Genomic DNA, 23,853 nt, shown 5'->3' on the forward strand with positions numbered 1-23,853 from the left:
GACCCCGCTTAAATGTTTCCCCCAAAAATTGGAAAAATTTTAAAACCCAATGTAAAATTAAATTTCAGACTTTTTTGGGGAAAAATTTTTTAGAATTTTAAATTAGGCCTAAAGGTCGGTTTTATGCCAAAATTTCCCCTTTAAAAAAAATAAAAAAAATTAAAAAATTAAAAAATTATTAAACCCGTTTAGCCCACGAAATTTCCCAGAAAAATTTTAAACGGAAGGTTTACCTTCAATTAAAAATTTTTTTAAAATTTTGTTACAAATACCAGTTTTTTGTGTTTAAACAAATTTTTAAAAAATTTTTTCATGGGTTATTTTTGATGTGATTTGGTCCTAATAATTCCCTTTCTAAAAATATTTCCAATAAAAAAACCTTGTTTAAAAGGAAATATTAAAGGGAGTATTTTTAATTTAATCTCCTTCCCCTATCAAAAGTTTTTTTGGGCCTTAAATTAATATTTTCTTGACAATTTTGAAACATGCATAGCCCCGGTTTACTTAAATTTAAACCAAAGGGGTGGCCCAAGTAATTATTTGGGAAAAAACCGCCCGGCCCCCCCCGGGGTTAAACCTCTTTATTGGGCCCAAATTTTTTTATTAAAGGTTTTAAAAGGCCTTGCAAATTGTTGATGGTACCTGTTGTTATACTTCAGGAAATTCGATTCTATTTAATATATACGACAAATAGTGAGTTAATAAATATCAGAAAATAAAGCTCTATTAAACTAGCATTAAGGCATCCGCATAGTAACTACGCAATCTGAGCTCTTTAAGAAGCTATTTTAAAAATCTAAAAAAACAGCCAAGGTTTTCCTGCCCCAAAAACCCGATTTTCCCGGAAATAAAAGTACGCTTGAAATTTCTTCAATGACTTCTCCTTAAAATTTTCACAGGAGCAAAGATATGCCACTTGTTTTTCCTGAAGGAGTTATAAGTATGAATTTCTTATGCATTTACAGGGACTCTCAATTGAACTGGAAATTAGTACATTAGTACATTAGTAACATTCCGTTTAAGTGAAATAAACAGTGTGGCTTAATGTAACAAGTAAGTAACATATTCCATGCAAAAGCCTTGAAACAAATTTGGATCTCAAATGGTCAAGCGGTTTGGAGAGCGACTCGTTTTAACTCATTTAAAACCTTACATACAACCCTTAAAATCTAATGGGAAATTAACACTCCCTTTCCGTGTCATTTATTTTCAAAATCTTTTTAAAACTCCGGGGGAAAGTTTTGGTCAGTTTTAGATTAATGAAAGGAAAATTTTCCCCTTTTTTAATCACCAACAGTCTGGAATGCACTTCCTGAAGAATTTCCAAAAAAGGGACAATTGCAAAAACTTCAAAAAAGTGCATTTGTAAAATTTTTCCTTTGGGCGTTATATACAATATAATGGTTTAAATTTTCCTTTGTCCTCTCTCTCGCTATCTCCTCCCCCTCCCTTCCTCCTCTTCTATCTCTCTCTCTCCTCTCTTCTCCTCTCTCTCTCCTCATTCTGCTGTCTTCATCTTTCTCGTCTTTCTTTCTCTTCTTTGGGTTATCTTACCCAAACAATTCGTTTTTCAGCCTATTTTAACTGAAAAATAAAAACTTATATAAATTTGCCTTTCCCTTTTGGATTTATCAAACCCATATACCCCTGATATTAAGGCTTGGGGGTTTGCGGGGGGGTTGGGGGAATTTTTTCCGGCCGGGGGGGGGTATAGACCCAAAAGCTTAGGCCCCGAAAGCAACGGCCGGAGGACATCTGTGCCCGGCAGGGGGGGGGGGTAGGGGGTTTGTTTTTGTTAATCCGGGTTTGTTTCTGTATTAAATTAACTGTTACTTTTTTTGGGGTTGGGGTGTTGTGGGGGGGGTTTGGGGAGTGGGGGGTGGTTGTTGGTGGTGGTGGTGTGGGTTTATTTTGTATCTTTCAATTATTTTCGGTAAAGGGGGGTAAAACATTATTATTATGTTTTAGGTGTAAGTTTGGGGGCAGTGTAATTTAAATTGCATGGGGATTTCTGTACCTAGGGCCGGTGCCAGGAAGCGGGTGAGGACTTAATTAGAAGGGGAACGTTTTTGGGGGGGGGGGCTAGGCTTGGGGGAGGGGGGGGGTCCCCCCTCTTTTTTCTGGTCTCCTTTTTTTTTCCCTTTCAAACTCAAACTGGGGGGTCTCAAAATTTTGTTTGTGGGGTGGGTGTTTTGTGTGGGTGTGGTGTGTGTGTTTTGAGGGTGTGGTGTTGTGTGTGTGTGGTGGGTGTGTGTGTGTGGTGGTGTGTGTTAGTGCATTTTTGTGAAGAAGAAAATGGGCATATTTTGGGGTTGACAATTTATTTTTTTAGGTAATAAAAGATACACGGGTTTTATTTATGGGCCCCCAAAGGGGTTGCTCTTCTTGCTATGAAGGCAAATCGCTCAGCTTTAATTTATATTGTTACATAGTCTGCTTTCCATGCTTTGGAAAATTTTATACAAAAAAAAAAAACGAAACAAATGTAACATATGTCACTTTAAAGAAGGCTCTTTTCCCCCGTCAAAACCAGGGACTGCGGGGAGGGGTTTTTTCGCAGCCATTAAAATGGGGGGGAACACCCTCTCTCGCTCTCGTCTCTTCTCTTCTCTCCACATCTCTCCCCCTCTCTCTCTTCTCTCTCTCTCTCTCTCTTTCCTCTCTACCCTCTCCTCCTCCCTCTCCCTTACTCCTCCCTTCTCCCTTCTCTCTCTCCTCTCTGCTCTCTCTCTCTCTCTCTCTCTCTCTCTCTCTCTCTCTCTCTCTCTTCCTCTCTCTCTCTCTCTCTCTTCCCCTCTCTCCCCATTTCTCCTCCCCCCCTCTTCCCATCACTCTCTTTCTCTCTCTCTCTCTCTCTCTCTCTCTCTAAAACTAATTATCAATCTATCACCATTTCTCCCTTTAGATAGACAGATAGGGAGATAGATAAGTAGATCGATGCGTAGAAGATGAAGAAGAAGAAGAAAAGAGAGAGAGAGAGAATGAGAAAGGTAGAGGAGAGAGGGGGGAGACAAGGCCTTGAAGACCGCTCAAGGAAAGCGAACCATTGTCTCCGAGGACAGAGGTAACAATCGTCGTGTCGGCGACGTCAGCACGCGGCGGGCGTCCCTTTAGCACGGTTCCGATAAGTCTTGAAGGCGCTTCGATCACAAGGGTATTCTATAATGACGCATTAAGAACTTCAAATACACACACACACACACACACACACACACACACACACACACACACACACACAAACACACATTTCCTTCTCAATAGATTTCAGAGCCTTCGTTAACAGCAAGCGGGAGAAAATCTTATAGACTGAATTCTCATATTCCAGCGTCCTTTTTTCATCAACAAACCGTGTCCCTATTTACATTTCCTTTATTACGATTTTTCTAGCGCTTCATCTTCTCATTTTCTTATCCAATTCCATTAATAGTAGCCTTAGCCTCTTTGATATAATCTTCTCCTATCAATACTACCTTATTTTCTCAAGGTGTGGCAACTAAAAGCGTTCTTGTTTACCCGGTTGTTAGGACAGAGATCGATCGTATGCAAAGGTGGCGAAGCGTAATAAATCACATCTGAAGAATAGTGAGCTAGTCAGGGGAAAGACAGGGTGGGGGAGGAGACAGAGAGAATGTGGAGAGAGACAGTTGGAGAGGAAGTGGGGAGAGAAGAAGGGGGAGAGGGAGAGGGAGAGGCAAGGGGAGAGAGGGATAGGGAGAGGCAAGAGGAGAGTGAGAGCGTAAGCGGAGAGTGGGAGAGAGGTGGCAGGGATGTGGGAGGGAAGAAGGAAGAATCAGAGCAGGGGGGCTGGAGGAGAAATGTGAAACGTTGGGGAGAGAAAAGAGAAGTATAGCGAAAGAGGGAAAGAGAGAGGAGAGGAGAAAAGGGGGGGGGGGGCAGGGAAGACTGGGAGACCAGGGAAGGGGAAAGAGGTAAGACAGAGGAAGGGATGGGGCGACAGAAATGAGAGAGGAGGATAGGGAGAGGAGAGGAGAGAGGAGGATAGGGAGAGGAGAGGAGAGAGGAGGATAGGGAGAGGAGAGGAGAGAGGAGGATAGGGGGAGGAGAGGAGAGAGGAGGATAGGGGAATGGGAAGGGGGGGGAAGGTATCTACAGACGGAGATCGAAGCAGGGTAGAGGGTCGACGAGGAATCAAGGGCCGTCCCCGGGGTCTGAACAAGGAAAAAACGGGGGAAAACAAGGGGGTCGGTTTAGCGGGTTTTGGTATTATACAAAAACTCGTGTTTGTTGTGCCTTTCCAAACCCCCATTAGAATGAACAAGAGCTAGAAATTTTTCGCTTTCGTGGCAAACATTTACTTGGAAAGGATCCTCCTGCCGCATATCTATCTATTCATCTTTTATCTCTTGATATTGTTGGTTTGTTTGAATAATTGTCTATCTCTTCACTCCCCCTTTTTAACCCTTGTATAAAGAAAACACCAAGCAACCACACCACACAACACCACACCCCACACACTACACACGCAAACCCACCACTCCACACACAAACACACACACACACAACCCACACACACCAATCAGAAAGAGAGAGAAAAAGGGGGAAGTGAGGGGGGAGGAAGGGGGGGAAGGGGGGAAAGGGAAAGGAATTTAGAGGGGAGTGGGTGGGGGGGAAAAATTGGGGGAGGAGGGAGGGGGAGGGAAGGAGGGGGGAGGGGGGGAAGGGGGGGGGAAAAGGAAAGGGAGGGAAAGGAAAAGGAGGGAGGGGGGAAAGAAGAAAAAAGAGGAGGAAGGAAGGAGGAGAGAGAGAGAAAGGAGAGAGAGAAGAGGAGAGAGGGGAGGGAGGAGAGAGAGAGGAGAGAAGGGGAGAGAAAAGAGAAGAGAGAAGAGGAGAGAAAAGAGAAAAGATAGAGAAGAGAGATAAGAAGGGGAGAGATAGAAGAGAGAGAGAAAGAGAGGGGAGAGGGGAGAGGGGGAGGAGGATAGAGGGAAGGAAGAGAGAGAGGGGAGAGAGGGGGAGGGAAGGAGGGAGGGAGGAAGGTGGGAGGGAAGGAGGGATAAAAGGAAGGCGGGAGAGAGAGAGGAAGGGGGAAAGGGGAGGGAGGTGGAAGAATTAAAGCGAGAGAGGGTGGAGGGAAGGAAGAAGGGAGGTAGGTGGGAAAAAGGGGGAGGAGGAAGGAAAGGTGGGAAAAAAGAAGGAAGGAAGAAAAGGAGAATGGAAGGAAAGGATGGAGGGGGGGAGGAGAGAGGGAGGAGGGAGAGCGAGAGCACACACACACCACACACACCACACACACACAACACCCCCAACACACACACACACACACACAAAACGCACACGGATATAACTTATTTTTTGCTCTTTCTCTCCCCAAATTTTATTTAAGGATCCCACATTAGTTACTACCAGACGGGAGCTCTTTTAAAAAGCTATTAACATCTCTTAAAGACAGTCCCACGGTTTTCTGCTAAATCACCTGATCTCTTCACGACACTGTAGCACGCTTGAGATTTCTTTAATGACCACTCGAATAATAACGGGGAAAATCGTTGCTAAGTGATTTTAATGGAACTCTTTAAAAATCCGATGAAAACAACATTATGAAGTGACGACTACTTCCACAACGAGCAATTATTTTTCGAGACATATATATGTCTTTCTCCTTATCTCTTAACTTCTTTTTTGAATAAAAGGAACTACCAAAGGGACCTGGGGGCGAAAAAAGGATCTACAACATAGGGGAAACAAGGAATGGGACGAAAGGAAGGTGAGAGTGGAGAGAAGAGAGGGGGGGAGAGGAGAGAGAGAGGAGAGAGAGGGGAGAGAGGAGGGGGAGAGAGGGGGAGAGGAGAGGAGAGAGAGAGAGTAAAGAGGAGAGGGGAGGAGAGGAGGAAGAGAGAGGAGAGAGGGGGAGAGAGAGAGAGAGAGAGAAGAGGAGGAGAGAAGAGAGAGAGAGAAGAGAGGGGAGAGAGAGGGAGGGGAAGAGTGGGAGAGAGAGGGGAGAGAGTTTGAGAGAAGAGAACAGAGAAGAGAGGGAGAGGAGAGGGCGGAGAGAGAGACAGAGAGAGGGGGATAGATAGATAGATAGAGAGAAATAGAGAGAGGGGGAGGGGGGGGGGGGAGGGAGGAGGGAGGGGAGAGAGAATGAAAGAGAGAGAAAGAGAGAGAAAGAGAAAGAAGAGAAGTCTCAGGGTCTTCAGAATTCTTCATTGTCACGCCCCCCAACAAACAGGGGTGCCCAAAATAAGACGGACCCCTGCCGTACTGCCCCTGGCCACGCTCATGCGCTCATCTGACCCCGGGCGTAACCTTGACCTACAGGTCACTCTGCCCGAGGTCACGCCCCCGTTCGGACGCGGGCCTCCTCCTGGGGATCTCCCCTCCATGGGCCCCCACCTTTTCCCGGGGGCAGTCTTACGTAATAAAACAAAAACCCGGGAAACGTGCGTTTAACCAACACAACCTGAAAATTGGGGGGGACAGCATGACAACGAAACTTCACTGAAAGAAAGGGAAAGAAAGAAAGAGAGAAGAGAGAAAGAAGAGAAAAAAAAAGGGGAGAGAGAAGAGAGAGGGGCGAGAGAGAAAAGAGAGAGGAGATAGAGAAGAGAGAAAGAGGAGAAGAGAAAAGAGAAGAAAAGAGAGGGGGAGAGAGAGAGAGGGGAGAGAGAGAGAGAGAAAAGAGGAGGGGAGAGGAGAGGGGAAAAGAAAAAAGAGAGAGAGAGAGAGAGAGAGAGAAGAGAGAAGGAGGGGGAAGAAGGAGAGAGAGGGGGGAAGAGAGAAAAAGAAGAGAGAGAAAGAAAGGGAGAGGAAAAGAAGGAGAGAAAAAAAGAGGAAAGAGAGGAAAGAAAAGAGAGAGGAAAAGGAGAAAAGAGAGGGAGAAAAAGGGGGAGAGAGAGAGAGAGGAGAGAGAGAGAGAGAAAAAGGGGAGAGAAGAGAGAGAGAGAAAAAAAAAAAAAAAAAAAAAGCAGCCCGACGAAGTCCTTCCCGTTTCCGCGTGTTTTCACTTGCAGGGGGGCCCCGAACGAGTTTTGCAATTTGAAACGTTAGGGGAGTGAGACAATGAGAGAGGTGGGGAGCGGTATAAAAGGGGAAAAGGAGTGTTGTTTCTCTTCCATTATATTTCCTTCAGTCGGAAAGATTGTCCGCAGACATTCTTATAAAAGCGAGCAACTTTTATCAATGCCACTGGTGTTGTTATTACTGTCATTTTTATTTGCAGAGTTAAAGGTTATCCATAAAGGACGTTCTTTTATATTCTTTTTTTTTCTTAAAAAAAAAAAAAAATAATAATAATAATAAATATATATATATATTATATAGAATATATATATTAATATATATATATAATCATCCGTTTTTTTGTCCTATTCTTCCCCAAGTAGTAAATGAAAGAAAAAAAGAGGGAAAAAAAGGAAAAAAAAAAGGTGGCCCAAGAAATTTTAAATGACAAAAGATTTAAGAAGGAAGAAGAGAAGAGAAGAAGAAGAAAAAAAGAAGAAGAAGAAGAAGAAAAGAAAAGGAGAAAAAGAAGAAGAGAAGGTAAAAAAAAAAAAAAAAAGCAAAATCGAACAACAAAATACACGACAATAACAAGAATTAGGGAAAGGAAACGAGGGAGAGAGACACCCAGGCATCCCCTTAACGTAAAACAACAGCTGGTCAGGGTTTTCCCAAACTTATGCCTTTTCGTTTCGTAGATCGCCTAAACCAGAGGGGAAAAAACGAGTCTCCCATTATATGCAAAACGGTTTCCCCATGCTTGCACGGCTGGGGTGTCTCCGCGACGCTCCGGAGTAAGGGAGCAGGGCGAGGGGAGGGAGAGGGGAATTAAGGCTTTAAAAAACTGGTGTTTTGAGAGGGTTATGTGTGTGTGTGTTTTTGGGGTGTGGTTTTGTGTTTTTTGTGTGTGTGGCCTGTTTTGTGCGTGTTTGGGGTGGGGGGGGGTGTGTGTGTGTGGTGTGGTGTGTGTGTTTTGTGTGGTGTTGTGTAATACCATTTTGTTATTAGAACAAAAAAAGCGATAAATTTGCCATTCTTCCCTCTCTTTCTCTCTCTCTTCCTGTCTATCTCCTTTCTCCCCTCCCTTCCTCCTCATTTTCTCTCAATTTGTCTCTCGTTCGGCTATCAATCACTCACTCTTCCCTTTCTCCAATCTTCCCTCTTTTCTCACCTTCTCTACTCTCCCTTCTTCTCCCTTTCCTCTTTGTCTCCTTTTATCCGCTTTCCTTCATTTTCCTTCTATCTCTCCCTCCTCTTACCCGACACCTCACCCTTAACGTACTCGAACCGAAATTATATCATTAAGAAAATGTAAATCGTTAGTCCTAACCGGCGTCTGTCTGGTCGATGACTTTGATATCAAATTAATCTCAGGAAGGAGACGGTAATTACTTTTAACTTCCTTCATTGAAGAAGAAGAAGAAGATGACGATGGAGAAGAAGAGGAAGAAGAAGAAGAAGAGGAAGAAAAGAAGAGGATAAGATGTGAAGTCAACGATGAAGAAGAAATGGAAGGCGAAGAAGAAGAACAAGATAATGAAGATGACGATGAAGAAAAAGGGAATATTTTTTCTTAAAATGTTTTTATGATGAAAGTTCATAAGGGTGATAATAAAAAGGAAAAAGAGGAGATCGAAGATAAGGGAGGTAGGATAAGCTTTTCTAAGGAAGTAAAAGAGAAAATACAACAAAAATTTAAACAATTGTGCTCAAATTAATGAAATAATAGAGACAATAATAATGATAATGATGGAATACTACTAATGACAATAATAATAACAATAGTAATAATAATAATCATTATAATAATAATAATCATAACAATAATAACAATAATAACAATAACAGTAATGATAATAGTAGTAATAATAATAACAATAACGATGATAATAATAATAATAATAATAATAATAATAATAATAATAATAATAATAATAATAATAACAATAACAACACCAATAACAATAAGAAGAAGAGAAGAAGAGGAAGAAATAACAATAACAAAAGTAATTATAATAGTAATGATAACATCTATGATAATAATCATCATTAAAAGAAGAAAAAGAAAAAGACGAAAAAGAAGAAATAACAATAACAATAACGAAATTTGTATTAATAATAATAGCAACAATAATATCAATAATACTAATAATGATAATAATAATAATAATAATGATAATAATAATAATAGCAATAATAATAATGATAATAATGATGATGATGATGAGGATGGTGATAAATAATGATAATGATAATGATTATAATAATATCAATGATGATGATATCAATAAATCAATAAACGAAAATAATAATAATCGTAATAAAACGGAGGATGATACAACAACGAAGAAAGACCCAGAAGAAGAGAAAAAAACAAAAAAAAGGGGGTTTCGACCATAAAACAACCCCTGCCATCCTAAAGACGCCTCCCACACCCCTCTCTCTCTCCCTACCCTCCCTCCCTCGCCCCCCTCCCCCCGCCCCTCATCCCACAGTTTTTTTCGGCGATGTGTTGTCAATACGCTCCGACCGGGGACACGGGCTTCGCTGGGGAGTCTGCCTTCGACCATTCTCACTGCTGCCTCGCTAACTGTCACAACTGGTGGGTGTCGGGGGCAATATACAGGTTGGTTTTTTATTCTTTTCGTATTTTCTGTCTTTCCTTTTTCTCTGGACCTTATTTTTTTTTTTTTTCTCAATGGCGGGGCAAGTTGAAAGACGGTTCAAGTCAACAAATGCCCCAGTAAAAAAAAACCCACATACATCGCAGACAACAACGGACACCGGACAGAATATACAAAATACAGGAAAAAAAACGACTATTGGTAAGTAACATATACCAATAGGATTAAAAACTAACCCAGTGACAACACAAACAATAGCTGTATTAATAAAAAGCACAATAGTAACAACAACACTGATGATAAAAATCATGATAATAATTAAAATAATAACAATAATAAGAAGAGAAGAAGAAGAGGGAAAAAAAATTAAATTATTATAATAATAATAATTATAAAAATGATAATAAAAAAAATAATTTAAATGGGAAAATAAAAGATAATAAAATTATAATAACAAGTAAAAAATTTATTATTTATTATTAAGAAATTTAATATTATTATATTTATTATTATAATTTTTATTATTTTTATTTTAAATTTCTATTATCATTAATTTTATTATTACCTAATATAACAACGCAATAGAATATTAATAATAACAATTTAATAATAATAATAATAATAAAAATTGAGAGTGAAGACATTAATAATAACAAAAATTTAAAAATTACAGCGAAATATTTTAATAATAATAATAAAACCCTTTTTTAGTAATAATATTAACAAGGTAACAACAATAATAATAATAATAATATTTAAAATAATAATAAATAATTTATAATAAAAATTAAAATAATAATAATAATAATAAATAAAAATTTAATTTAAAAATGAAAAATAAAAATAATAATAATAATTTTTTTTTTTATTGTTTATATTATCGTAATCATCATTATCTTTAAATATACTATAAATAAAAACAAAAATTATTACTATTTATAATCATTACATTATAACACAATAACAAAAACAACAATAATAATAATGAAATAATATTGGGTAATAATAATAATAAAATATAAAAAATAATAATAATAATAATAATAATAAATCAATTTAAAAATTATAATTAGATAATATTTTATCATCATGTATAATGATGATGGGGGATGATAATTTAAAAAATAAATATAATAATAATAATAATAATAAAATATAAATTAGATAATAACAATGATAAAATAATGATAAAAATAATATATGGGTAATGATAATAATAATAATAAAATATAATAAAAATAATAATAATAATAAAATAAAAATAATAACAATAACAAAATAATTTAAAAGAATAATGATATAAAAAAAAATAATAATGAATAATAGTAATAATAATGATAACAATAATAACAATAATAATGATAGCAAAAACAACAACAACAACCCAAAAAACCCAATAATAAAAATAATTTAAAAATTAATTATTTTTAACATGTCACCCCAAAAACGAAAAACTTTAATAATAATAAATATGCCAAAACAAAGTAAAAAAAAGAAAATATAGACAACAGAGCAAAACAAAAGAGAGAAAAGCGAGAAAGAGAAACACGTAAAAAGAAGAGGGGAAAAATAACTAATAAAGTTCGAACATTTCCCCTCAGTCTCCCGTTGCAAGAGGAAGCAAGGAAACGAGGGAAGAATGAGCAATTGAGAAAGTCACACACGACAGATGGATGAACGGAGGAGACAAAAGCGAAGAGAAGGAGAGAGAGAGAGGGAGAGGGGGAGAGAGAGAGAGAGAGAGAAGAAAACAAGAGTACTAATGATAATCATGATTATTATCATTACCATCGCTACTATGATCGTGATTACGATGATCATTTTGATTGTTTATTATGAACTCTGGATATTAATACATTTATCATACCATCATCATTATTATTAATAACATCTTTATGATTATTATTATCATTATTACCATTATTATTATTATTATTACCATTACTATTATTATTATTATCATTATTATAAATTTTCATAATTTGGGGCATTTTGTAGTGGCAATAGCAATAGTAGTATAAACGTAGTAGTAGTAGTAGTTGTGGCGGTAGTAACTATTATTTTTGTTGTTATTTTGATATCATTATACTTTATACGACAACTAAAACAGGACAACGATTTTCAAAACAAAATTACGCTTTATTATTATCATCATCACCCCTTCCTATAATCTAATAATATAGCTATTCTTTATATAACTGTCCAACACTTATTTAATAACACAACAATCCTGACCACTACAACCATTCCCCATTAACAGCAATCATAACAAACAACAAAAATCACAATTACAATCGTAAACAAAGACAACAATATGGATAAAAAAGACAACAACAACAATAGCAACAACAACAAAACGCTATACAGAATCCTCCCAAACAACACTGCATTTACATCTCCCTTTCATTTGCCGTTCACTCTTTCACAACTACAGTGAATTGTGGCAAAAGTGATGAGCTCACAGTTGCTCTTTTGAAATATAATGAACACATTCCACCCTGCCGTAAATCATTAAGCATTCCAAAGCTCTAACAAAAAAAATAGAAATAAATATTTGGATTCCTTTGAATTGAAACGATTTTTTTTTTTAGTATGGACTTATCTTGATGTGATGTATATATACAGTATACATGTGTATTTATATGTTTTCTGTTGTTGTTGTTGTTTTTATAGAAAAGTCGACGGTTGCGTAAACCAAACAAGAAATAACAAAGGGGAGAGGGGAGAGGTTTTGTAAGGGGGAAATTAAGAGGATAAAGGGGAAATGATATTTTTAAAAGGGCCCCAAAAGCAAAAAGGGGGAGGGGGTAGTAGGGGGAGGGGAGGTCACTAGTATTACCGCGGAATAAAACTCCTGATATAACGAAGAGGGGAAACAATGAATGGGAAACAGTACCAAAACGATGGGGGGGGGGGGAGTGGCGGGCGAGTGAGAGGGGCAGGGAGAAGGGACAAAGATACCAAAGGGAAAAGGAGAAGGAAAAAGAGAAGTTGAAGAAGGGGAAAGGGAAAAGGGAAAAGGAAAAAGAAGACAGAAAAACAGGAGGATGAGAAACCCGGCGGAAGGAAAGAGAATGGTAGAAAAGACAAGGAAAATGGAAAGAGAGGAACATATAAGAGAGAAAAAAGAGATAAATGATATTTAGACAATACACCTTTGTCAAGATCAAACCAGAAAGAGCCTTTCATATCCTGACATACGTATTTCTAATTTCCATTCCAGGGGAGCTTTGGAGAGAAAGATTTGAAGTAAGATTAGATCAAAAAAATTGCGAGGAGAGAGAGGTGAAGAAAAAGGGGAAAAAGGGGAAAAGAGATAAGGAGGAAGGGGGAGAAAGAGAGAGAGAGAGAGAGAGAGACGAGATGAGATGGGAGGGGAAAAAAGAGAAAAGACGGAGAGAGAGAGAGGACGGAAAAGGGGAGAAGAGGAGAAGAGATGAGAGAGAGGAAGAGAGAGAGGGGTATAAGAAGTGAAATAGACTGCAAACATTTCAGAATTGCAATGTCTATTTGCTGACAACATTATGATTGCAGCTGCAAAACTGTCACTACAGGACAAGTAAAATCTTAAACTATATCTGCGACCCCAGAGTTGACATTGCAACCCCATTGACGTGCGTGAAATTATAGTTTCACTACAGCGACGTGCAGTGCAGTCTCTCACAAATAAATCGACAGCAGAAAGAGAAGATCTTCCAAAATTCCACAACACCGCGAGCCCTCTTTTCCCAATAAGTTCCACGCTCCATCTGTCATCCCTTTCTTCCACGGCCGTCCACCCAGTGTCCGCGCGCTGTTTTTCATCCGTTAATATCACTTTAATCATCGTCGTATATTTCTTTACTCTCCTCTTTCTCTCTTTCGCTTGCTTACTCGCTGTACCAGTCTGTCTGGCTATTTACCTCCGTTTGAGATTGGTTTGTTTGTATATGTGTGTGTGTGTGTGTGTCTGCCTGCTTGTCTATTATATATTAGTCTGTCTATCTGTTTCTCTGTCTGTCTGACCGTCTGTCTGTCTGTCTGTCTATCTATATGTCTGTATGTCTCTCTACTGTCTTTCTGTCTTTCTGTCTGTCTGTCTATCTAAATGTCTGTCTGCCTGTCCCCCCCCCCCTCCTTCCTTTCTTTCTTCCTCCCTCCCTCCCTCCCTCCCTCCTTCCTTTCTTCCTCCCTCTCTCTCTTTCCCTCCTTTCTTCCCTTTTCCCTCCTATCCTCACTCCTTCCTTCCCTCCCTTTCTTTCCTATCCTCCCTCCCTCCTTCCCTTCCTTTCCCTCCTTTCCTCTCTGCCCTCCTTCCTTCACTCCCTCTCCCCTCCCTCAACCCCCCCACTCTATCTCCCTTCCTCCCTTCCGTATCTTTCCTAATTTTCCCCTTTTCTTAAACACTTCCCGCCGCTTTCACCTCTCTGGAAAATTACTGTTAATCGCGTCCACTTTTCCATGAGTGGATATCACTTGCTATGGCTGGTTTGCCATTAATTGCTTTTCGTGTATGACTGCCGATGGGAGGCGAGCGATTTTTCGTGTGATTTTGTGATCACGGTCATAGAAATATTGACTTAAATAAAAAAAATTGTTTTTGTATGGGGATGACTTTCTGCTGTTCAAATTTCGTTTTTTAATGTAGCCTTTTCTTTCGAAATAACTCTATTGTGATATAATCTTTTGATTATCATTCAATACAATTTACCCAAGATCGTTTTCGTAGGTGATATCTCTTGCCTTTATAAATCACTATCATTCTTATATTTCCTCGAAAATCTATCTACATTCATGATAAATAGACAAGAAGGGATCCTCAAGCGAAATACATGTATTTATAAGAATGTATTAATACTTCACAAATACACATACGCGTGAGGAAAGAGAGGTGAGAGAGAGATTGACTTGAGAGACGTCATCGAGCCGAGAGCAGAGACGAGATCGAGAGCAGATGGACGAGACGGTGAGAAGTTGAGATGGAGGACGACTCCGAGAGGAGAGGAGAGAGAGAGAGAGAGAGAGAGAGAGAGAGAAACACCCCACCTTACTTTCTTTTCTCTCCTTTCCCTCTCTCTCATCCTTTTTTATTTCTTTTCATTTCCCGTTTCTTCTCGGAAATTAAACTTGTTGAGGGATAGAGGAGTTGCCGGAAAAACAGACGAACGAGAGAAACGGTAAATCAATCGAATTAACATCGAGGGATGAAAGATGAGAGGAAGGCGTGGGAGAGACGAAGAGATGAAGTGAGGAAAGGAAGAGGCTGGTTGAAGAGAGGGGGTGAGGGGGGCCGAGGATGAGGGAACGAGTGAAGGAGAGGAAGGAAGTGTGTCAGAAGAGGGGAATAAGGGAAGACGAGGAGAGAAGAGGGTAAGGAAGGGGGATGAAGAGAGGAGAGAGAGACTGTGGGCGAGGAGAGAGAATGTCGGGAAAATATGAAGCGAGGGGATGAGTGGGTGATGCAAGAAGATGATGGGACGTGAGGAGAGGGGAGTAAATAGGAGAAGGGAACGAGATACACGAATAAAGTGAGGAAATGAAAGGAAGGGAAAATATAAAGAAATACGAGGAACAAGAATGAGAGGAGATGGGTGTAACGAAAGAAAGAAGAATGGGAGAGAATAAAACCAGGGAATACAAAGGTTGTGAAAAGGTAAGAGAAGAAGGACAAGGTGATGTAAAGGGAGTAATGAGGAGAGAACAAAAAAAAAAAAAAAAAAAAAAAAAAAAGTATCCGAATAAGAGAAGAGAAGAGAAAATCCGCAGTCAAGTGAAGTCAAATGAAGTAATGGGAATGAAGTAAACATAATAAAGGTAGCGATAAGGAGGGCTAAAAAAATATTACCACTGCGGACGAATGAGAAGTGAATCTTAACGAGTAGTTGAAAAAGGAGTAAAAGGCTGATACAAAAAGAAACAATAATCACAGAAGGAACACTAACCATAACGATAATTGAAAAGACATATAAGCCATAGTAATTATAAAGCTGATAATGGTAATAATGATATTGATAATAACCAAATAAAATAAAATCCCAAAACAATAATAATGGTAATGATGAAAAGAATATATACAATAACAGCAAAAATACAGAACAATACTAATAACAATAATAGTGATGGTGATGATGTTAATGATAATGATAATGATAATGATAATGATAATGATAATGATAATGATAATAATGACGATATCGAGGGCGATAATGAGAACGACGACGATGATGATGATGGTGATGTAAATGGTAATGTAATGACGGTAATGACAATGACAATGGTAATGAAAATCATGAGTCGTAAAATATCATCACTAGTAATGACAGACATTGAAAATACGAACCGCCATTGCATACGACAAAGCCACGGACATATCCTCAGTCGAAAGGCCACCACCAATATCGCAAAACTCACGCGGTAGCAAGCGAGCGCGCGCGCAAGTATGTGTACACTCCAGCTAACTTTAGCAAGGGATGTCAACATTGCCGCCACTCGTCAGACGCTCGACCGCCACCTGGTGCGCTGCTCGTAAGCTCGTAACCGCTAGGTCCCCCTTCCCCTTCCCCTCCCTCGCCCTTTCCCCTCTCCTAGTCCTCCTCCCCGCTTTCTTCGTCCTTCTCCCCACCTCCCCACCCTTCTTTTCCCACCTCCCCTTCTCCCCACTTCCCCAGCTGCTCGCCTATTCCTTGTGTCGTTTTAGCACGTTGTTATCGGATGTGACTATCCCGTAACTTTCAAGTTCCCATCGAGGTCCCCCCGCCCCCTACCCTTCCTCTCCCTGCTGTTGTTCTCGCAGAGCATCCGACATCTTCATCTGGTAACCATAGTAACCGTGCAAAGCATCATATTGAAATCCGAGATGGACGTCGCCGACAGATACAAAGAGATTACGTAGCCTCGCGTAATGGCGCTCATGGGGAGGTGGAGGGAGTAGAGGGGGGTGGGGGGGTCAGGGCGGCGACCGAGGCACCAGAATCACATGATGGTATGTTACCGGGAACGTGTTTACAAGGGCGCGCTCTTCTTCTTCTTTTTCTTCTTCTTTTTCTTTTTCTTCTTGTTCCTCTTCCTCTTCTTCTTCTTCCTCTTTTCTTATCTTCTCCTTCTCCTTCTTTTCTTTTTCTTCTTGTTCCTTTTCCTCTTCTTCTTCTTCCTCTTTTCTTCTCCTCTCCTTATCCTTCTCCTTCTCCTTCTTCTTCTTCTTTTTCTTCTTTTTCTTCTCCTCCTCCTCTTTCTCCTCATCCTCTTCCTCCTCCTCCTCCTTCTTCTCTTCCTCCTTCTCCTTCTTCTCCTCCTACTTATTATTCTCCTTCTACCTTTTTCTTTCTTTTAGGTTGCTGGGAGGGAGAAACTTTCCCTCATCCTTTAAAATCCTTATACTCTTCTGACGTTATTGCAAAATTGCCAAACATTAAGAGCTCGACGGCCATCGCCACAACCTTTCGACTGCCCGTTTCCCCTCGATCAACTGACCCAGACGACGTTCGATGCCCGTCTCCCCTTTCTCTATCTCTTTAATTTTTTCCGTTTTTGCGTTCCAACCCCTTGGCCCTTTTAAATCAAAATAGGTTTTGGTAAACGGTTTTGGTGGCGATGGTTTTTAAATCTAGTTTTGTGATTAAGATAATCTTTTTAAGCACACAATTCACTCGTTTCGACAAACTTGCTCACTCCGTTTTTCCCGACATCAATTTTTCCACATTTTTTTTTTTACTCCCTTTTATTCAAGTCCACTTCGACAAACTTTTAATTTCTAACGCACTCCTTATATCCCAGATTCACATTTGCTCTACAATAATGTACTCATGGACAACTAGTTCGAAAATATTCACGTCACTTGCACTTTGTACTTGTGAATTCCTGTCAATTTTCGTCATGGGATTATATACGTGCGTGTGCGAAGAGGAAGGGGTAGGCGAGAAGGTGGGCGACGAGATGGCTAAGTCGCTGAGCCCACCAGCCAAATCCCTCGCTCTGAGAATGTGAACCTTGAGCTGTTCAGAAACAAACAATATGCACCCGTACACATCCGCACACACACACACGCGCGCACACACACGCACACACACACACACACGCACACACACACACACACACACCACACACACACACACACACGCACACGCACACGCACACGCACACGCACACGCACACACATACGCACACACACACATGACCTGAGCAAACAAACACAAACACACAAACGTGCTGACGTGAATACAAGACAAATTGATCCTGGGATTATGACATGGATATTCTTGGTCCATTTAGAATGTGTAGATTATCTAAAGGAGGCAGACACAAACACGCACATATACAGCCACAGCCACACACTCTCACACCGACGACCGCACAAAGAGTGCCAGTCACGACGGAGCAGGCACAGTGCCAAAGGGAAAGGGGTGCCTGCGGGCTGCGTGAAAAGGCGAATCGGAAAGGCGGAGCAAGTGATGAAAGGACTACGGGAGGAGGAGGAAGAGGTCAGGATTGCATGTTAATGCGATGCGACTCGAAGAGATATCATTTTTCCCTAGTCTTTCATCATTTTTTTCCCCCTTTCTTTCCTCTTCCTTTCGCTGTGGTCACTCGATGCCCTTCAGACCGAGAGGACAGATGAGATGCGACGAGAGATTGCGATAAAAGCTTGAGGGGTTGGACAAAGATGAAGATGAGGCAACAGCTACGCAAAGGTGAAAGCTAGAGACACGATGAAAAAACTAGAAACGTAACGGAAGCTAGAGGAATGAGTCAGGGTTAAAAAGATTTCAAGAAACCTAGAGATGCAACGAATGTATGATATGAGACGAAAAACTGAGAATCCGAGAGAGCTAAAGAAACAAAGGCTAGATATGTGACGAATGCTAAAAGAGCAAGAGAACGCTGAAAAAACAATGTAAGCAGGAGGACTTCGAGAGACAGCTTGGGAGACCTAAGGATGCCACAGAAACTAAAGCAGCTCCGATAATTAGAGAGACAATGAAAGATTGAGACAAAGCGAACAATAGAGAGACGTGATGGAAACTAAAGGAGTTAGAAAAAAAGCTAGAGAGAACACGAGAAAACTAGCGATGCGACGAAAGAGAACTAAGAAAACCTACAGATAGAAGAGAGCTAAAAGGAATTAGAGAGAGCTAAAAAGGCCTACAAAAATTAGAGACGGGACGAGAGGCACCTAGTGAGAAGACGTCAGAGGAAAATGAGGAGGGAGAAATGATCAAAGGACTCATCTCCTGTGGCTGAGATGTCGCCTGAAAAGCGATTTTCGGAGTAAGCGATGGTGTGCTTCCGACTCTCCATCGCCGGTGATGGGTCCAGCATGACTATCTTTGCTTTTATTCTGTTTTTGTCTCTCTCTCTCTGTCACTCTCTATCTCTGTCTCTCTCTCTCTGTAAACCAACTTTGGACACCACTAACCTAGACGAACTAGACTAAATCAACATGTAACCTTATGGAAGAAAACGTTCAGAGAGAGGCTACTAGGCTTATACGGGGGCTACCTGAAGTATCATACAAAAGCATACTAAAAGTTGTAAAGGAGCCATGATAAAAAAAAAAAATCAAATTTCTTTAAAAAAAAACTTCGACTATGAATCCGCTGATTAACTATCACTATCATTGGACATGCATGAGGAGATAACCGAATGTTTCATTTTCGAAGTATAGCAAGGAAAGCAAAATCAAATAAAAGCATTCAAGGGCAAAGTCGACAAGTTTTCGACCTACCACGATATCAAGTAGGTCGACAACTGCAGGTTCCATCTAATAACATCTAAAATCCTTCACTATGTAGAAGCTGTTTGTGCATATATGTATGGCTGCTTGTAGGTGTGTGTTTCCGTACGTGTGTGAGTGGGGGGGGGGGGGGGGGTTGTGCTTATGTTTGTGTTTGTGTGTGCTTGCGTGCCTGCGTTTAAGTAGATCAAAGAAACAGCTTGCAGGACGCCGTTTGTGCACAGGCCGGGCGGGACCAGGATGCAGGCAGCGACATCTCCCGTCCTCGTAATGGGCATAATTTCCCGATAATTGCCAGATCGATCTTGTGATACGGCCTAAGCCATGGCCGCTGTGGCCCGGCGCCTCGCTCATCTCCTTTTATTCAGCCTATTTTTCTTATTTTATGAGGCCAATCTCGTTGATCCCGCCTAGTCCGGAGTCTGAAATTCATCTTCTGATTCAGCCTGTGATATTTTATTTCTCTGCCCCCCCCCCCCTCCCTCTCTCTCTCTCGCTCTCTCTCTCTCTCTCTCTCTCTCTCTCTCTCTCTCTCTCTCTCTCTCTCTCTCTCTCTCTCTCTCTCTCTCTCTCTCTCTCTTTCATTCCTAGCCTCTCTGTAACCTTGCCGCTCTCTCTTTCTCTCTCTCTGTCCTTCCTACTTTTTCTCTATATATCCCAGTCTCTCATTTTCTCTCCTACTTTCTCCCTATACTTCCACTTCTCTCTATCTTCCCCTCCCAATCTTTATCACCCCTACGCTCTCCCTCCCACTTTCTTTCTTTCCTACCCACTCTCGCTTCACTTTCTCCCCCCCCCCCCCCAATTTCCCCCTACTCTCTTCCCTTTCTCTCCCTTCCTCTTCTTCCTCCCTTTCTCTCCCTTCCTCTTCTTCCTCCCTTTCTCTCCCTTCCTCTTCTTCCTCCCTTCCTTCAGAACTCGCTGACAGACTTCTCATCAGAGATCCTGTCACGTTGATGTGGCAGTCTTAATCATACCTGGTATTGGTACCTTCCTTGGCCTCCCTTTACTTCCTGACCTCCTACTGATGCCGTTTCACTTGTGCTTTATAGGTATACGGTTTGTGTATCGAAACTAACGTGTTTTTCCCACACACACACTCTCACAACACACCTCCACACACCACAACACATACACACACACAAACCCCACCCACAACACACATTTATCTACTTTTATTTCCTATCTTTCCGTAAATTCCAAAATTGAGAAACAAATTATCTAAAACTTTCCCCCCCCCCCCAAAAAAAAATAGAAAAATAAACGAAAACCACACTCTCTTCCAACACTGCCGCACCCTTTGCTGCCCTCAAAAATGCTTACCTGAAAGAAAGAAAAAACATAATCAGGTCTTATCAAAAACCAATAAGGCTTCGACCATTGGGTTAATGGGGGGAAATTTTATTTTAAAAAAAAATTAATTTAGGCCCAAAAGGGGGAGGGTTTATTGAAAACCAACAGCAGCAATGAAAACCCGTATAAATTTAAGATTATCATAGCAATAAGAGGAGAAAAAAAAATTTCATCAATAATAATGGCCCAAAAATTTAAATAACAATAAAAATGATAATAATGATATAAATAATAATATCAAAATAATAATAATAACAATAATAAAAATTTAGTAATAAAATGGTATAATAATAAAAATTTAATGATAATGATAATGTTTAATTATAATAGTAATAATAATAATTTTTAAAAATTAATAATAAAAAATAATAATAATAATAATAATATTGATAATGATGATGATAATGATAATAATGATGTTGAAAATAAATTTTATAATAAACACAATAGCAGCAAGAACAATATTAATGTTAGTAATTATAATAATAATAATAATAATAATAATAATAACAATAATAATGAATAATAATAATAATAATAATATAATAGTAATAATAATAATAATAATAATGATGCTAATGATAATACTAATAACCGTAACAATAATAACTATAATAACAAAAACAACAACAATACCAACAACAATAACAATAATGTTGATAATAACAATATCAACAATAATAACATAATTAACGATGTCAATGTTAAAGGGGCGGGGCGAAGGGGGAGGGGCGGGGGGGGGGGGGGGGGGGGTCGGGGGTAGGGGGGGGGGGGGTGGGGGGGGGGAGGGGGGGGGGGGGGGGGGGGGGGCGGGTTTGGGGGGGGGCGGGGGGGGGGGGGGGTAGGGGGGGGAGACGAGAATCTAAAACAGCAGTAGAAAGATGAGAGTGCCGTAGGCTTGGCACTCTCTCTAGAGGGAAGAAACACACGGGGATAAAAATGAAAGAAAATGAAGTAAATGAAAAGAGGGATTTTTTTTTTTTTTTTTTTTTTTTTTTTTTTGTTATCGGATAATGAAGGGAAGAAGAAAAAATATGCTATCGGAAAAATAACCAAGGAGAATAGGGAAAAAAAAGAGTAGCTGAAAGCACGGTATGGCAACAGATTCCTTGCGAGAAAATTCGATTTCAGAATTGAAGAAAAAAAATAAGTTAAGATCGGAGGTTCTCTGAGCCCACTCCCCACCCCCGCCCTCTGAAAAAAGAAGAGGAAAAACAAAGAAAAAAAATATTTACAAGAACGGATATGCAAAGAATAGACATATTATCAGCACAAAGAAGAATGAATGTCCATTTGCAAGTAGTCACATACACTTAACAACAAATGTACAAAAATGAAAATAATTCACATACTGTTATAAAGCTAGTTTTAATTTTGAATTTAATTTAAAGCTGTAATATCACCCCATGTCGAATCGTATCTTATTATCAAAAAAATGTAAACTTTTATTTTACTTCGTACTAATTACAACATTAATGATTATAGCCATATGGAATATTCATCTACACGCTGAAGACTAGGCATGATTATTTGATGAGAATGTGTGTGTTGTGTTTTCTGTGTTGTGTGTGTGTGTGTGTTGTGTGTTTTTTGTGTGTCTGTGTGTGTTGTGTGTGTCTGTTGTGTGTGTGTGTGTGTGTGTGTGGTGTGTGTTGGAAGAGAGGGAGGAGAGGAGAGAGAGAGAGAGAGAGGAGAAGAGAGGAGAAAGGTGGGGGAGGGGGTTTATTTAGATTTTACTATAAAAAAATGGGTATATCATCTTTTGATCTCGTTCTACGTATGAAAGATTGGCCACAAAAGCCAAAGCCGACTAACCCACATGTTTTAAGTAAAATATCCCCCCCAACCCTCTCTCTCCAAACTTTTTCTCTTTTCTCTCTACTCTCTCTCTTCTCTCTCTCCCCCTCCTCCCTCCCTCCTCCCTCACTCCTACCTCCCTCCCCCCCTCCCTTCCCCCTTTTTTTTTTTTTTCCCCCCCCTTTTTAAATCCCCCCCACCCCTTTCCCCTCTCACACCTCCCCCTCACTCCCCCCCCCCCTTTTCACTCCCTTCCCTCTCACCCCTCCCCTCTCCTCCCTCCCTTTTCACTCCTCCCCCCCTCCCTCCCTCCCTCCCTCCCCCCCTCCTCCCCCCCTCCCTCCCTCCCTCCCCTACCCCCCCTCCTTCCCCCCTCTTCCCCCTCTCCCCCCTTCCTCTCTCCTCTCCCCCCTTCCCTCCCTCCCCCCTTCACCTCCCTCCCTCTCTTCCTCTCTCCCTCTCTCCCTCTCTCCCTCCCTCCCTCTGACCCACTGCAAAAGATTCAAGTAGAACATACTGGAACGTTTATTCATATTTGTTCCTTTTTCGCGGGATAAGCTCTTTCCAGGGAAACCTACCTTTTTAAAAACAATATTTTATCAAAGGGCACCCTAGGCCCTATTTGTTTTAAGTTGGGAAACCTTCTGTGATCTAACGAACAACCGAATAGTGAGAGATGTTTGTCGTAAACGTTCCTTAAGAGTAAGATGATAAGTCTTTCTCCTCTAGTACAGGTTCACAGGCTATATGCATAAGATACATTTTTTATTTGTAGTTTTCCACTGATGTATTCAGATGTTTCCCTTTTCTCGTTGTGTACACACTGAATTTATTCGTTTGGGATAGAGATAGCAGAAGAGAGAGGAAGAGAAGAGAGGGAGAGGAGAGGGAGGGAGGGAGGGGGGAGGGAGGGAGGGAGGGAGGGGGGAGGGAGGGAGAGAGGAGAGAGGGGGAGAGAGGGAGGAGGAGGGAGAGAGAGGAGGATAGGGGGGAGAGAGAGAGGATAGAGAGAGGAGAGGTAGAGAAGCTGAGAGAGGAGAGAGAGGAGAGGAGAGAGAGATAGAGTTAGAAAAGAGAGAGAGAGACGAGAGAGGGGAGAGTGAGATGGGGAAAAGGGAGAGAGAGAGAGATGAGAGAGAGAGGGGGAGAGAGAGAGAGAGGAGAGATGAGAGAGATGAGAGAGAGAAAAGATGAGAGGGGAAGAGAGAGAGGATGAGGAGAGTAAGAGATGAGAGGGGGAAAAGAGGATGAGGAGAGGGAGCGGGAGAAAAAGGGAGAGGTGAGGGAAGATAAGATGAGAGAGAGAGATAGAAAAGAGAGATTTAGAGAAAAAAAAGAGAGTTAGAAAGAGAAAGACAGAAAGAGTAAGACAGAGAAAGACAGAAAGAGAGTAAGAAAGAGAAACACAGA

Source organism: Penaeus chinensis, chromosome 15, assembly GCF_019202785.1.
Source record: "Penaeus chinensis breed Huanghai No. 1 chromosome 15, ASM1920278v2, whole genome shotgun sequence".
NCBI classification, from domain to species: Eukaryota; Metazoa; Arthropoda; class Malacostraca; order Decapoda; family Penaeidae; genus Penaeus; species Penaeus chinensis.